We start from the raw sequence: 13,866 nt of genomic DNA on the forward strand, positions 1-13,866 counted from the left end.
ATATATATATATGGCGTGTTAATAGGGATAATAGTTTGTGAAATCATTTTCACTTTATGTGAACAGTGGGTTGTGATGTAAAATTGATTTCAAATGAGTTTAAGAGCCATTTGTTCTAGATGGTCTTAGAGGTTTCTTTGCAATTCATGTCCTAGGACTGTTAAGTTCATAATTTCACTGTTGTGAATAGTATCAGAGTTTTTAATGGTGACATTGTTGGGTCCCTTCCACTTAAAGCATTGTGTTAATGGCAACACTTGCTACTTTAGAATATGCTGAGCAGTGAGTCCGTTAATGCCCTTTAGAAAAAAAGGAGACTCCCTCTTTTGAGGGCAATACTTTTTTTTTTTTTTTTTTTTTTGGGCGGTACGCGGGCCTCTCACTGCTGTGGCCTCTCCCGATGCGGAGCACAGGCTCCGGACGCGCAGGCCCAGCGGCCACGGCTCACGGGCCCAGCCGCTCTGCGGCATGTGGGATCTTCCCGGACCGGGGCACGAACCCGTGTCCCCTGCATCGGCAGGCGGACTCTCAACCACTGCGCCACCGGGGAATCCCAAGGGGGCAATACTTTTATTACACTTTTTATTATTATTTATTTTTTATTTATTTATTTATTATTATTTATATTTTATATTATTTATAATATATTTATATTATTTATTTATAATAATAATATATATTACATATATTATATATTATATAATATATTATTTATAATATTTATTTATTATTTATATTTATTTTTAATTATTATTTTTATTATTATTATACTTATACTTTTTATATTTTATTATACTTTTATACTTTTATTCCACATTGCTTGAAGGATTATGTGAAGATTAATTCTTGTATCTTTTCTTTGTCCTCAGACGCTGTTTTCTGCAGCATATCACAGCCTTGGCCTAAGACCATCAAGGAAGTACTTAAACCCTAGAAGCATGGCAGAGTTAGGATTTACTCAGCTAGCAAAGAGGATTATTAAGGGCTTTCATGGGATATGAATTACTGAGTGGGTTTGAAACTGGGTTGAGTCCCAAGTAAAAATCAGTACAATAGGCCTTACTACTCTAGGCTCCTAAATTCTTTTATTTGAGCTGGAATACAGCTCTTTGAGGAGTATCTAAGGTTCTTACCAAATGCCTATGAAAAGAGTTGTATTACTGTAATTTGAACTAAAGATTTAGGAATTTCGTTGCTAATTTAGACAAATGAAATTATATACTGTAGACTTACTTGTTTGGGATGAGATTTATTTGCCTATATACAAAAATCACTATTTTTCTTTCTGTGACAGCAGATGACATTGTTGAAAACTAGAAAAGTTCTGCTTAAAAGTCAATTAAAATTTAACTTAGGGTGCAGCCTGGCTCTCTTTCCACTCTGGAAATGTAGGGGAGCTAAACCCACTTAATGAGGCTCAGGTCAACCTCATTTCTGAGGACGTGTGTATGTGTATACTAGAAGTCGGCATTTATTGAAAAAACTTCCTGCCCCTCATCTTATGAGCGCCACTCCACAGCATCTGACTTGAATAACTTGACCCTGAAGGGGACCAAACTACTTGTATTTTATTTTCTGCTGTCATCACCTTATGTTTTTTGCCCACTTGGAATTAGTGCTGAGCACTCTCTCCATCCTAGAGCCGTGGGTCTTCAGACACGGCCCTGCATTTCAGCCATTCTTCTTAACAGGTGGTGTTCTTTCAGCTCTTCTGGAACTTAGAACCTTGGTGCTTCAGTGGAAAGATTTCAGAAGACTATTGTGTCCTGAGACTGGGGCAACGCCACTACTTTGGAACTAGGAACATAAATGGGACAAGATTACTTGTCTGTTCCTACAGCTGCGTGATGTGAGAGACATGTGACCTAGCGGAAAAAGATCTAGCTTACACGAGCATTCGTTCATTCACTTACTCGTTAAATATATTGAGTGCCTGTTATGAGCCAAGGACTATACTGGGTACTAGTACTTGCAGCTTTGCCACTTTTTTAGTTGTAGGCCTAATCTCTCTCAGCTTCAGTTTTCTTACCTATGAAAGAGACACCTGCCCGGCCTGTGAGCCAATATGTGAAAGTATTTCCAAGTGTAAATGGGTTGTGAGATATACATATGTGGAATACTCGGTGAGCAGCAGGACAACCTAATTTCAGAATTGGAAAGTTCTAATCAAGTGAAACTAGTCTTGTGGAAGAGAAAACCGTGGGACCACACTTGGAGCAGACCTATTGCCCTAGATTTTCAAGGGCATAGTAGACACAAAAAGAAAATGACCGAAAAAAAAAAAAACTTAAGCAGTGGTTTTGCTTCTAATTAGCATTCGCTGATGGAGCAGATGGGGAAAGGTTGTTGTGTTGACGTGAGAAAAAAATCAGGAACAAGTACCAAGAGGAAATGCCTTTGTTTCTCAACAGGTAACTTCAGTAAGTGATTGATAGTGCCACAAGGCCGTAATTGTCAAACTTCAGCATGCATCGTGATCACCTGGAGAGTTTGCTAAAACAGATTTTGATTCAGTAGGCTTGAGGTAGGGCCCATAGATAATGTGCATTTCCAGCAACTTCCCAGGCGATGCTGATGCTAATGATCAGGGCTTGGTAGGTACTTAGGAAACCACTGCCTTAAGGAAGCATGAACAATTAAGGCCAAAGAAAAGATCAGGTGATTTTCACAGCAGGGGAGTAAAAAGTCAGTTAAATGATTCTGAATCTAGCAGCACACGGTTGAGATTTGTGCCCACCTGAGGCTAATGAATGAGAGGGCCTTCCTGTCAGCAACTGAAGTTGATTGGGTTGATTATGCAGAAGAGCACAGGAGGCTCTGGTTCACTCTGCCTCGACTCTCAGTCATGCCCATGTTAATGGTTTTGTATTTAAAGTAAAAATAGGGGATTCCCTGGTGGTCCAGTGGTTACGACTCTGTGCTCTCAGTGGCAAGGGCCCAGGTTTGATCCCTGTTCAGGGAATTTAAATCCACAAGCCGTGCAGTGTGGCCAAAAAGCAAAAAACAACAAAAAAAGTAAAAATAAAATACAGTTATACTCTAATACTGAACAAGCAGATTTCGTGATTTGACAAGATGCCGTGGAGGTGAGTTAGAACTGATCCTTAAGGTTTTAGGTAAGGAGGATCCATCTGGCTGGTGGATGTGAGGTTAGAGGTCTGCTTTCAGTATTAATGGGAGATCAGTGTTGGGAGATTGGCCTAAAGCTTGAGGCAGGAAGCCAGGGATGTATCAACAGTGGGCGGGAGGCCCAGAAACTTGTTAGGGCACCATGTGAGCTGACTAATGGCTCTATGGGTCACCAGGGTCAAAGTAGAGGCCCAATATTCCTGTTACAAGGTAGATCACTTGAGTTCCTTCTGTTCTGATTCGTCAATCCTAAATTGTTGATTCAGGGCAAAATAAAATGCAAATGAGCTTTCTTTCTTAAGGATAAGCTAGAGGGGCTTCCCTGGTGGCGCAGTGGTTAAGAATCCACCTGCCAATGCAGGGAACATGGGTTCGAGCCCTGGTCTGGGAAGATCCCACATGCTGTGGAGCAGCTAAGCCCGTGCGCCACAACTACTGAGCCTGTGTGCCCTACAGCTGGTGCTCCGCAACAAGAGAAGCCACTGCAGTGAGAAGCCCACACACCACAACAAAGAGTGGGTCCCGCTCGCAGCAACTACAGAAAGCCCGCGCTCAGCAACAAAGACCCAACACAGCCAAAAAAATAAGTGATGAAAATTCCTGATGGCTCTGGGGAGATAGTACTTCTTAGATAGAAACGAGTATACTAGTCTCTTTCTCCTTAGTTCTTTACAGGCTAAACTATTGGGTTGGCCAAAAAGTTCATTCGAGTTTTTCTGTATGTTGTTACAGAAAAACCCAGATAAATTTTTGGCCAACCCAATAGAATAAGAGGTTGCAAACCCAGATCAGGCTGCCCTCCCTGTCTTTCTCTTCTTAAGAAGACTCTCAAGGGCAAATATCCCTGTACCTCTCCAGGGGCTAAGAGCTCTTAACTGTAAAAAGAGCACTGTACCCTCTCATTCTCTCAAAATAGATGCCTCACTCTTGAATTTTGCATTCTGTGCTCAACTTGAGTACCCTGTTGTGGAGGCATTGGAGGTGACAACTGGTGAATGACGGGCCTTCCAGCTGTTCTCTTTGTGTATATTCTGCTGGGTGGATGGTCCTGTTACTACCAACTGTTGGATTGCACACTCATCTGTCAGATGACAGTCAGAAACTAGCCGGCCTCAGCCAGGGTCCATTTTCAGGAGTTGTCTAAAGAGTTACCACCGTTTAGGCAACAAAGCCATGGACTGGAGATCTGAGTCCTGGCCTATCATTCCTGCTATTAACTTGCTGTGGGACTTTGGGAAAATCAATGAACTTTCTGTAAACTTCAGGAAGGCCTAGGGATTCTATGAAGATGGTTCAGGAGTACTTCAAGCCCAGTGCTCTCCTTTGATCTATTTTACACATTAAGTTTCTGCAAAAGATTTCTTTTGGAGCTAGAGCGCTACAGCTAAAAACAATAACAACCCAAAAAAAGACTTGAAAACATCGCCAAACTGGATGACACACACATTCCCTTGTTTATTTAGAATTCACATCTTTGACACTAACTGGAGTTTTTAATGGATGTCTACTTTGAAATTATTTCCAGAACAAGGCAGAATATAAATCTACAGTGCTCACTTCAGTAGCACATAGACTAAAATTGGAACGATGCAGAGAAGATTAGCATGGCCCCTGCGCAAGGATGACATGCAGATTTATGAAGCATTCCATATTTTTGAGAGGGGGAAGGGTAAGCTGGGATGAAGTGGGAGAGTGGCATGGACATATATACACTACCAAATGTGAAATAGATAGCTAGTGGGAAGCAGCTGCATAGCACAGGGGGATCAGCTCAGTGCTTTGTGACCACCTAGAGGGGCGGCATAGGGAGGGTGGGAGGGAGACGCAAGAGGGAGGAAATATGGGGATATATGTATATGTATAGCTGATTCGCTTTGTTATACAGCAGAAACTAACACACCATTGTAAAGCAATTATACTCCAATAAAGATGTTAAAAAAAATCATTACATAACCAGATAGTTGTAGTGATGAAATATTGAGGGCTGTACATGATACTAAAAATAAGCCAGCGTTGTAATTCTGCATCGACTTATTTGTCTGATCTGTACTGCTTCAGAGCAAGCCAGTAAATAAATGGTAATGTCCCCCCAGGCAACTCTGTTACATTCAGGCTCTTCAGTGTGACTGGTCCCTCAGAAGCAGAGCACAGGACTGCACAGTGGCCACGCAGATCAGAATTAGGGAACCTCTGCTCTGGAGAGAGGCACCACTGGACAGGGAGTTCTCCCTGATTTTCATGCATAATCTGAACAGTGTGGAATCAAGAGTGCTTCTTTCTGTTGTCTAGATTCTAAGGTGTTTTTATAAGTAGATCTCTCATTGATTGGGATCCTAGACCCTGACCTCTTAGCTCCCTGCAGGGATGTCATGGTCAACTTGGAGACCACCCACTGCCCAACTCTGAGGACACCATTCACATCAACTACAATGTAAGTGAGTGCTGTCCCCTTAAAGAGTCTGCAGACACCCCACACCTGATTGTACCTCCTTTTCCTAAGCCACAATGTGGGTAAACAATACGCTTTTATAGAAGAAGGACAAGCTCATTCCTAATCAGCTAGTACCCTCTAAGCCTAAATTTGCTTATTTGTGTAATAAATTTTTATTGAGCACCAACCCCCTCTGGCCCCAAGCCAACATCCCTCTGGAAAATTAACTGGCTATTTCAAAGGCATAAAAAGCACTCCACTAAGATCCTAACACTTTTCTTTCAGGGCCTGTCTACCCATGGCTTTGCTGCTTCTCTTTCAATCTCCTGCTGTCTGATCTCTTGAGCATCTTATAATTCACAAGAGGCTCTCTGCCAGTGGGCAGGACAGGGGGAGAGGAGAGGGGGAAAGGAAGCCAGGCACACAGCTACTTGATAGTAGCTTTGGCAAGTAAACAAGGAGGTTAAATTGCTGGGTTAGGTAAAAAATGTGGGAGTTAACGTGTGGATTTTATTGTTCACCCTCAAGCAAGAATAAACTAGAATTTGCCAAAAAGCAAAGAGCGAATCATTCAAGAATATTAACCAGTTATTTTATTTTCTGGGGACAGATTCATGAAATAAGGTTCCTTGAACGGAGTCAGTCCCCATGCCCTATAGCAAGTTTTCTCCAAACAGTGCATCAGCCCGGGATGAGAAGAGCTTTCCCCCAACTAAGAACAGAAACAAAGAGCTTGGGGAGGGAGGGGCTTGGGTCCACACCTACCATGACCTGGCCTCAAGAATTCTTGGAGAAAATGGGAACAGCTGAAGAATAATGATTAAATCATGAGAGCTTTCATATTAAACATTAGAATTAGGCAGGGAGAAGTAAAATAAAATGTAAATTTATTCTCTTCCCTGCTGGCGACCCTCTGGCAGACCGGCTTTGAAAGACCAAATGTATGCATAATGTATAGCTTTTCTGTTTTTTTCTTTCATCATTCAGTTGCCCCAACAAACTGCTTTAAAATGCTACAGTTATTTCCCTACATCTCTACCAGATAAAGACCAGCCTCTCTCATTTAACCCTATGAGGTAGGTACTTTTCATTCCCTATTTTAAATGTAAGGCTAGGAGAGTTTCAGTGATGTGTCAAACAGATGGTAGATTGTTCACATCCAGGCTGTTTGGCTCCAAAGTCCATGCTGTTAGCATCTAAGACTTAATGAAATCCTCAAAGAACAAAGCAGGATTGAGTGGTTAAAGTATAAATTATGGAATAACAAAAGATGAGACCTGGGTCCTGAACCAGATAACATTAGTCCTTCTGTCCCCTCTCTGAGGAGGGCTGTCATGGCTGGAAATGACACAGTACTTGGCAGAACCTGGGGTAATATTGACTATGATGTTGAAACTTATCAAATCTACACGGAAGCTTCTCTGAGTTGGGCTTGCATTAGGGGGTTGCCTGATTCTCAGGGCTTAGGACATGCTTTGTGTCCAATAAAAAAAAAAAGTCTCCTAAAAGTCTGTTGGTTAACAGGTCTCTGTCTACTCTTTATCAGTTACCATGGGATCTTCAAAAGGCGACAACTACTAAAAAATTGTGAAGGAGACCTGGAACCCACAAAGTCTCTTAAGATGGCCACTGAAGGATAGGTAGGTTTTTTTGTTTTTGTTTTTTTGTTTTTTTGTTTTTTTGCGGTACACGGGCCTCTCACTGCTATGGCCTCTCCCGTTGCGGAGCACAGGCTCCGGACGCGCAGGCTCAGCGGCCATAGCTCACGGGCCCAGCCGCTCTGCGGCATGTGGGATCTTCGCGGATGGGGGCACGAACCCGTGTCCCCTGCATCGGCAGGCGGACTCTCAACCACTGCGCCACCAGGGAAGCCCCAGTAGGTAGGTTTTTGATAGCTAGTAATATGTTCTGGGCAAGAGGAATTTCAGAAGAAAAGGTAGAAGGGGAGGAAATCTCATGTTCCACGAGCATGTATTAGTTTCTTAAGGCTGCTACAACAAATGATCACAAACTAGGTGGCTTAAAACAAGAGAATTTTAATATGTTTATTTATTTATTTTTTGCTGCACCATGGGGCTTTTGATGTTAGTTCCCCAACCAGGGAATCAAACCCTGGCCCCCTGCAGTGGAAGTGTGAGTCCTAACCACTGGACCACCAGGGAATTCCCCAAACAAGAGAAATTTATTCTCTCACAGATCTGTAGGCTAGAAATCCAAAATCAAGGTGTCAGCAGAGCCTTCTTCCCTCTGAAGGCTCTCGGGAATAATCCTTCTTTGCTTCTTCTTGGCTTCTGGTGGTCTTGAGCAACCTTTGGCTTTCCTTGGCTTGTGGCTGCATCACTCCAACTTCTGCCCATGTCATCACATGGTGTTCTCCCTATGTGTGTATCTGTGTCACTTCTCCTCATAAGGACACTGGTCATTGGATTTAGGGCCCACCCTAATCCAGTAGGACCTCACCTTAGCTTGATTATATCTACAAAGATTTTATTTCCTAATATGATCACATTCATAAATACAGGGGGTTATGACTTGAACATATCTTTTTTATGGGACACAGTGCCACCCATTACAAGCATTAAATTGTCTAAGTTGTTTGGTTAATGAGAATAGCCTTCTGCACAGGACTGTGTTACTTGCTGTGGAAGGTAGCATAGTCCTTGCCTCAGGAACTTATGCTCTTGTGGAGAAAAACAAGGTAGCATCAGTAGACAGCAATGCGGGACAAAACGGAGGATAGACGATAAAAGAAGCAAGAAACATGCCATGAGGAAGAGACATTTAGCCAGTGTTATCCAAGACAAGAAGAGATGTTGGTGGAGAGAAAACGAGAAGCAAGAAAGTCACTTCAGAGGCTGTTAGACTAGTACAGAGGAGAGAAGAGTGAGGGACTGAGCTGGATAGTTTCCTTCAACCCCAATTAAGCATATTAACTGGTACTTCTCTACAGAGTAAAATATTTAGGAAAAGTTTCATATGTCCTAAAGCGTACAAAGTCAACGTGACTAGATGCATTATGGTATCCTGGGTTGACTCCTGGAACAGAAACTGTGCAGTTCTATTAGTGGTTATCAAGGGCCAGGACAAGGGGGTAATGGAGAATGACTGCTTAATGTGTATGGGGTTTCCTTTTGGGGTGATTAAAACCTTCTGGAGCTAGATAGTGGTGATGATTGTACAACACCATGAATGTGCTGAATGTCACTAATGATAAATTTTATGTTACGTGAATTTTATGTGACATAAAATTTACGTCACAATTTTTTAAAGACTACAGAAAGGCACATACTTTAAAAAATTGTGAAATCGGATGTTATTTTTTTAGTTTTGACAAACATACCTTGATTACGTAAGATATTAACATTAGGGAAGCTGGGAGTATATGGGAACTCTGTACTATCTTGCAACTTTCCTGTACATCTAAAATTATTCCAAAATGAAAATTTTATTTTAAAAAATTAATAGGAGGGCTTCCCTCGTGGCGCAGTGGTTGGGAGTCCGCCTGCCGATGCAGGGGACGCAGGTTCGTGCCCCGGTCCAGGAGGATCCCGCATGCCGTGGAGCGGCTGGGCCTGTGAGCCATGGCCGCTGGGCCTGTGCGTCCAGAGCCTGTGCTCCGCAACGGGAGAGGCCACGGCAGTGAGAGGCCCGCGTACCGAAAAAAAAAAAAAATTAATAGAAAAAAATGCATGATACCAGTGTTTTTTAGGCCAATACACATTGTATGTTTTTGTGTTTCTATGTATCTTTCATCTTTTAGGATATAAGTCCTTTGAGATCAAAGGTATGATGTGGGTCTCTTTATTTCCAGCCTTATTGAGGTATAATTGACAAAAAAAAAGTGTGTATATATATATATATTTTTTAATTGTGTATATTTAAGGTATACAATGTGTTGATGTTATATACCTATTCACTGTGAGATGATTATCACAATCAAGCTAGTTAACACATCCATAGTTACCATTTTTGTGTGTGTGGTGAGAACACTTAAGAAATACTGTCAGGGACTTCCCTGGTGGCACAGTGGTTAGGAATCCGCCTGCCAGTGCAGGGGACACGGGTTCGAGCCCTGGTCTGGGAAGATCCCACATGCCACGGAGCGGCTAAGCCCGTGCACCACAACTACTGAGCCTGCACTCTAGAGCCCACGAGCCACAACTAATGAAGCCCACACGCCTAGAGCCCGTGCTCCACAAGAGAAGTCAGCTCAATGAGAAGCCCATGCACAGCAGGGAAGACCCAACACAACCAAAAATAAATAAACAAACAAATAAATAAATTTAAGAGAAAACAAATACTGTCTGAGCAAAGTTCAAGTATACAAAACAGTGTTCTTAACTATAGTCACCATAGTGTACATTAGATCCGCACATTTTATAACTGAAAGTTTGTACCTTTGACCGATATCTCCCCATTCCCACCCCTCCCACCCCCAGATTCTGTCAACCACTGTTCTACTCTCTGCTTCTTTGAGTTTAACCTTTATAAGATTCTACATGTAAGTGAGATCGTACTGTATTTACCTTTTTGTGTCTGACTTATGTAGCATAATGTCCTTCAGGTTCATCCATGTTGTTGCAAATGGCAAGATGTCCTTCCTTTTTATGGCTGAGTAATCTCCAATTGTATGTACACACCACATCTTCTCTATCCATTTATCTGCCAGTGGACACTTCGGTTGTTTCCACATCTTGGCTATTGTGAGTAACCCTGCAGTGAATATGGGAGTGCAGTTATCTCTTTGAGATTCTGATTTCATTCACTTTGGAGGTATTATTCTTAAAATGCTAGTAGAATTACCAGATTTTAAACATTCAACAACTGAGTTCTGTTTTTCTAAACAGGACGGAATAGAACAGGTTTTCAATTAAGGCCTTTGTGGCCACTGCAGAACTGGAGAGTAATTGGCTGTTGCTTCCTCTCTGGGGCCTGTCAACCCAAGAGTAATGACTTTTGGCCATTTCAGACCTGAGGTAATTTCAAGCCGGCAGAAGTTTCCATTTTGTTCTCTTTATCCAATCTATTCTCCGTGTTCAGTTATTCCTGTGGTTCAATTACTCCGAGATCTCTAGGGAGAGAGAAAGGGATTTAAGAAGGAAAAGAACACAGCTCCACATTTTGTATGGCATACAATATATAGGAGATATGCTACCTCTGCTCACAACAGACAGATTAGCCGCTGCAAATATTGATAATTCTGTGATAAAGACAAAGATGCCTGTTAAGAAAGAGACATAAAAAAGTGTGTGTGTACGTGAGAGAGAGAGAGAGAGAAATTGTTACTAAAATTTTAGAAATGAACCTTCTTGAAATAACATTTTGAATGAAATGGCTGGTTTCCTCTTTCTGAACTTGAGGGGAACTACTATTCCAGTTTCAAGAGGGCTGGTTATTTTTTTGCCTATTAAATATTTCCCGAAGAATCATCTGTTTATCAGTGAGGATCCTCAAATATTCTGCTTTGCTCCGTGCGTGATGTATTTTTCATTTTTCTTTCTAAAAGGATCTGAAATACATTAAAATTTCTGAACTAAAATCCTGGAAACTATAGTTCTTGGTACATGACTTTGTATATAGTCATATTCCAGTAAGAGCGATCTATCGTCTAATGGAGATTTGTGGATTGACTCATACTTTTTAAGTTTTTTATTGAATTTGTTACAATATTGCTTCTTCTGTTTTATGTTTTGGTTTTTTGGCCTCAAGGCATGTGGGATCTTAGCTCCCCAACCAGAGATCGAACCCGCACCCCCTGCATTGTAAGTCTTAACGACTGGACCAACAGGGAAGTTCCGACTCATACTTTTTGAAGTGCTAACTTCACATAGATTTGTTTACTGGCAAAAAAGGATACAGATGTAGGAATAATTAGCATTTTAGAAATAGAGTGATGAAGAATCTATACATCTATAAGGACTGGTGGGATTGGTATAGGACAAATAGTGGCTAATAAGAGAAATAGAGCTGGGATGACAGAAGAAAAAGCCCCCAAACTGAGCCAGAGCTAGACAGCCATGTCTCTGATCATTTAGATGAAAGGTCTTACCAATGCGTATGTGGATCTGCTAGTTTACTCCAGAACCATAGGTGGCAACAGGTGTTTAATGATTGTAAATATTTTACTCTTACATTCACTTGCAGTAAGTAAACTGTAAGTAATTCATTCTATAGCTTGGGATCAGCAAATCTCAAGTAATCTTTTACTTATCTTTATTAAATCCTAAATTAAAAGAACCACTTCTGTTGTTAAGGAGAGGAACCCAGGATCCAGTTAACTTGTTCATGTGTTTTTCAAACAGACAATAGTGGCTGTGTAACAAATTACCCTTAATTTAGGAGCTTGAAATAACCAGTATTTATTATCTCCCAGTTTCTGATGGTCAAAAATCAGGGAATGGCTTGGGTGGGCAGTTCTGGCTCAGGGTCTCTCCTGAGGCTGCAGTCAAGCTGTTGGGTTGGGGGACTGCATTTGTCTTAAAGGTTGCCTAGGGCTGGAGGTTTCATTTCCAAGCTCAGGCATATAGTCTTTGGCAGGTCTCAGTTACTTGCTGGTTGTGGGCTGGTCACCTCTCTTCCTATGAACCACTCCATCTTCTTCCTGAATGTTCTCATGACACAGAAGCTGACTTTGCCTAGTGAGTGATCCAAGAGAGACCAAGCAAGTAAGAGAACACCTGAGATGGAAGACACAGTCTCTTACAACCTAACCTTGGAAGTGAAATACCATCACTTCCTCTTTGCGCTATTGGCCACAGAGACCAACCTTGGACCAATGTGGAAGGGGACGGGCTCTACAAGGGAGTGAATATCAGGAAGCAGGGATCATTGGGGGCCATCGGGGAGGCTGGCTACCACAGTGGCTATCAAATCTGTCAGGTATTTATATTCCATTGGGTAAATTTAAACCTAAGAGTTTTAATTTTGAATGTTAGTGTTGGTACTTCCCTGGTGGTGCAGTGGTTAAGAATCCCCCTGCCGACGTAGGGGACACGGGTTCGAGCCCTGGTCCGGGAAGATCCCACATGCCACAGAGCAACTAAGCCCGTGTGCCACAACTACTGAGCCTGTAAGCCACAACTACTGAGCCTGCGTGCCACAACTACTGAAGCCTGCATGCCTAGAGCCTGTGCTCCACAACAAGAGAAGCCACCGCAATGAGAAGCCCGTGCACCGCAATTAAGAGTAGACCCCGCTCGCCACAACTAGAGACAGTCTGCACGCAGCAATGAAGACCCAACGCAGCCAAAAATAAATAAATAAAATTAAATAAATGTCAGTGTTCACATTATGCTGGAAATTTATGATGAAAAATGTTAAATGTATATAGGGAGTACATATTTTTTAAAAATTCTTTTGGGGATAAGAGTATAAAAGTTTGAAGACAGCTGGCTCAGACTACTAGTTCTATCCAATGTGTCCCTCTTATTATGTTCCTCTGGCTCTTTATCTCCCCCACGTGGTGCTCTTATATCTAAAAGGCATGGACAATTTATAAATGAAAGATAAACCTCAAACTGGAAATCATAATTTGGGTCCTGATTTGTGAATAGGAAAAATTACTTGAAACCTTGACTGTCTCTGAAAATCTAGGACTTCTGGATATGAATAAGCAAATGAATCAGGAACTTTACTTTTTTAAAATGGCATTTATTAAACAGATGGTGAAGGGCCATCTACAAGCAAGGTACTGTAGAAGAGCTGTGGGTGAAACACAGAAAGAGTAAAATCTAGGATCTACTAAAGGTATAAGCTGGAGAGCATGGTGTCTGGGTGCTCAGAAAGTAAGATGATATTCTCACTGTACAAAAAAAAAATGTCTACAACTGTCACATGTTTTATGGGATACATCTTTTAAAAATTATGTACAATTTGCAGAGGTGAACCTCTGCTTACTTTTTGATTAGGTATGCCATCAATGTATATGTTTAATGAAGGCACTTTATACCTCAGATGAACACAACAGGTCCAGTTAAGCCCAAAATGCACAAAACCAGTAACTCTGGATAATAACTGTTGGGAAAAGATGCTGAGAATTTACTGAGGCATGCCACAGTGAACCTAAATTCATAGGACAAAACCATAGTTTGAGTATTTTATTAGGAGTAGCCGTAAAACTTGACCAGACAGGACTAATATTCTATTCCTAAGAATTTTCGATTTCATAATGGAGACAAGGCTGTCCCACTCACTCTTAAGTGGAAAATGTGTTCTGTCGTACTTGCATAAACTTTAGTTGAACCAAAATAGCAATTCACGTCCAACGTTATTAGAATGTTTTATTCAGTACCATAAACACTCACTAG

General features: G+C 41.6%; 1 non-coding gene across 1 annotated transcript; it reads left to right on the plus strand.

Annotated features, from left to right (window-relative positions):
* Positions 1–4,678: 4,678 nt before the first annotated feature.
* On the plus strand, positions 4,679–4,785 carry LOC117203295 (U6 spliceosomal RNA). Its single transcript, XR_004485993.1, has one exon. It is a non-coding gene; the product is annotated as a U6 spliceosomal RNA (small nuclear RNA).
* The last annotated feature ends 9,081 nt before the right edge of the window (positions 4,786–13,866 follow it).

This window comes from Orcinus orca, chromosome 13 (assembly GCF_937001465.1).
Source record: "Orcinus orca chromosome 13, mOrcOrc1.1, whole genome shotgun sequence".
NCBI classification, from domain to species: Eukaryota; Metazoa; Chordata; class Mammalia; order Artiodactyla; family Delphinidae; genus Orcinus; species Orcinus orca.